Genomic DNA, 3,841 nt, shown 5'->3' with positions numbered 1-3,841 from the left:
GGTTCGAGGCTCGGTTCCCCAGGTCCCACGTTAGCCAGATGCACAAGGGGGCAACGTGTCTGGAGTTCGTTTGCAGAGGCTGGAAGCCCTGGCATGCCCATTCTCTCTCTCTCCCTCTATCTGTCTTTCTCTCTCTCTCAAACAAATAAAAAAAATAAAAATAAAAAAGTAGTCATACCACATAACAAGCTGAAATAGTGATAGTATATAACTTGTTCACAATTTTTTTAATTGAAGCACTATTCATCAAATTATACTGATATCTATTATGTGGTTTAGAATAATATCTGATTGATAATTATTATTATTTAAAGAAGAGACAGGGAGGGAGGGAAGAAGGAAGGAAAAGGACATGGAAGAGGAAAGGATGAAATCAAGTATCTGACACTTAATACCTGGGAAAAAATCTCACACCTGCACTTGAAATGAATTGAGAGGACATACATTCCTAAGAAAATGGCAATTGTTTTCCTATAACCAGTGAAGGTCCCTTTGTATTACACATGAAATAATTGTTATAAAAACAATTAAATATTAAAATTTAAAACAATATCCAAAGCAAAACCTTGTCAATAACTCATCTTAATAAACCTTTGTATCCTTGTGTCCTTTGAACTGTTTTCAACTGGCAAATTATACACACATGCACACACACACACACACACATGCACACACATATATAGAGAGAGACAGTATGGCAATGTAATGTTTGAATTGTGGGACAAATAAATCAAGCTAATTAACATAATCATCACTTCATATATTTGGGGGATTTTGTAGTAAGAAGTGTCTTAAGTTCATTATTTTAGCAAGTTAACAATAAACTATTATTAACGATAGTCACCACACTCAGCAATGGACCTCTTAAAGTAGTTCTTTTTGTCTTATGTCACATTCACTAAACATCTCACATTCCACCTCAGCTCCTAGCCTCTGGTAGTCCTCTGCTGCAGTTACCTTCTTGTTGCTGGAACAAAACACCCAACCAGAACCAGCTCATGGGAGAAAAGGTTTCATTTTGACTTACAGTTTCAAGGGAAGAAACTTTCTTTGTGGGGAAAGCATGGCAGAGCAGGAAATTGGCATGTATCTTGTTCCAGCAGCCAAAATGGAGCAGCACAAAAGAGCTAGCTACTGAATACCCAGTAGGGCTGGACTATACAACCTCAAGGTCCACCTTAGTGACACATCTTCTCCAGCAAGACTCCACCTCCCAAAAGCTACACCAACTGGGGACTGAGTATGAGACTTCATGAAAAACAAATGAGACTATGGGGGATATTTCACATTCAAACCACCACACTACCATGTTACTCTCTACTTCCATGCATCCAGCTTTTAGAGATTACACATGCAAGCTAGATAAGGTAATGTATATCATTCTGTACATAGCCTATTCAATTTAGGATTAAATTCTTCGTGTTCATCCCTAAATTAGTATTGTTACTAAGTAGTAGTATAGTATAAAGATATGTATATAAAACTTTTATTTTTACTTATTTTTGAACATTCATATAATGCTTTTTTTATCCATAGTAATTTTTATTTATTGAGAGAAACAATTCCTTAACCCACATATTCACAGTTCAGGAACACAGGTCAGTGACAAAACTTCTATGGAATTCAATGCAAAGAAACTCTTTATATTCCAAAATTATTTTGCACTCTGGAAGATAGCAGCTCTCCTCATCTCCTCAAAATCTTTCATGGAATCATAATTTCTGTAGAAATCTGCTTATGCTTTCTTTCTTTGTTCAGCCACACCAAAGTTATAGGAACATGCAACTCTCACAGCGACAATGAATGTTCCAATGATATGAAACTGCAGATGCCTGGCCAGAAGACCTCGCATCTGAGGTTTTGACAGAGCACCAGAAGCCATGGTGGTAAATGTCCTCAACACCAACGTCCTTCCTGGAGAATGGAGAAATGGATCCATATAATGTATTGTGATCTTATTCTTACTAATTGCCCTCTCTTATCCCCCTCATCCTCCAATTGATCTCCATCTTACTTTCATGCTTCTTTTCCCAGTGAGTCAAATTAGGGCTGCTTGCATGATCATGGGTGAAAGATTATTTACCACGAAATGGGCAATTTACCAGTGGCTGTACCACTGATGAACCTGACTTCCTCTCTCCCAGGAGGCATTAGCTGACATTGGCTACTCTGGGATGTCTGGGGTCTCATGTATCCTTCCCCCATCAATGGTGAAGTATTGACAAGCTCCCTCTTGTGCAGGAAACCACAGCTTATGTGAATTCATGAGTGTAACAGCCATATAATATAATGAAGACAACATGCCACAGCCCTCCTCTTCACCCTTTTGTTCTTACATTATTTCATGCCTGCTTCCATGAGATTCCGTAGAGCAAAGCCTTTTATTTTAGCTATGAATATTTTAGCTGAAATTTTAAAACAACTTTCTAGCAGTAACCCATGAGTCTTATTATGTATTATATTCAGAAACGGTGAAACTGCAATGCCTCTTACAATAATAAATTTGAATGTAAAACCTTTTGAAATTTTAAGAATTTTCCCAATCTTTTATAGGTATCCTTCCCACACATCATATAATTCAATAGGATAATGCTTGTGCCCTTTACCTCCCAGAGTCTTCAATTTCATCTTCCTAAACACAAGAGTTCCAACTCAAATTCCATGTCATTAGTTTCTATAGTATTTTCTAATAATGTTCAGCTTCAAAAATATGTACAACTTATCATAAATAAGTTGGGGAATAAATAACTCATTATTAAAAGAAGAATAATACACTCATACAGAAATAAGCACAGGGACTCTGGGAAGGACAATGTATGACCATTCAGCATCTTCTGACCAGAGATTGGAAGGTACTCCCTGGGGAATGGAGAGCTCAGATTCAATGAGTTGACCCAAAAGAGGCAAATTTGGAGACTATCACTGATATTTGATGAATATAGTTATGAATATTTTAACAGAACAGAAATGATCATCTGAATATCTAGCTGGATGGAGATCCCTAAGAAAAAATCATCAGAGAAATCCAGGGATGCAATCCATTAGCACAAAGTACTTATAAAGAAACTAACACCCACCTCACAAACCAAACTATGCAGGCAACACAATAAAATATACTGTAAAGTGGCACGACCAACAAATTATTCAGGTATTGAGTCAACATAGCAGCAGAAATGAAAGAACACTCTATTCAAAATAATTTTACATCTCTGTTTTTAAACCACGAATGATGTTATGTTTAAATATGCTCTGAAGTATATATGATAATATGCTTGGACTGGAACTAAAAGCATATTGAATTGGATGCAGGTTTGTAAATGATCTGGAAACCTTTTAAGACCATTGCTGGGAGAACCAGCAGAGCTGTTTTTAATGAGTAAGTCATATCTTTATTTTCAAATTAGCAATAACATACTAAGGTAAAAGAACATTAAAATGAAATTGCAGGAATTGAGTGATTGAGATGTTAAATATAATAAGAGAATTCTCACAGAACAAACTGTATAATTGTTCTCCTTTCTTTTTGAAGTAAAATGAAATAAAAATTGCTTATTCAGAACATAGCAGAGAAAAATTGTCCCCCTATTAAAGTAAGGTATGTAACAAAAGTTAAACAATTCCAGTCCTCTTTCCTTGCCCTCCTCATTGCTGGGATTATGCATAAGCACAAAAATACACAAATGTAAGAGAACTGTTTCTAATGAGGAATTCTAAAACTTTAAGAACACTTTCCTATGTGAGCTAACACTTTAGAGAGTCTTGGTTTTCAGTGCTAAGTAGTGCTAGCATTGGGTCAGGAAAATATAGGCAACCCATTCCTCGTAACCCCCTTCCCTGATCC

General features: G+C 36.3%; 1 pseudogene; it reads right to left on the bottom strand.

The window, feature by feature from the left end:
• Window positions 1–1,654: 1,654 nt before the first annotated feature.
• Window positions 1,655–1,882, bottom strand: LOC101615342 (annotated as a pseudogene).
• Window positions 1,883–3,841: the final 1,959 nt, after the last annotated feature.

Source organism: Jaculus jaculus, chromosome 1 (genome assembly GCF_020740685.1).
Source record: "Jaculus jaculus isolate mJacJac1 chromosome 1, mJacJac1.mat.Y.cur, whole genome shotgun sequence".
NCBI classification, from domain to species: domain Eukaryota; kingdom Metazoa; phylum Chordata; class Mammalia; order Rodentia; family Dipodidae; genus Jaculus; species Jaculus jaculus.
This window is presented reverse-complemented; position numbering and strand designations above follow the sequence as displayed.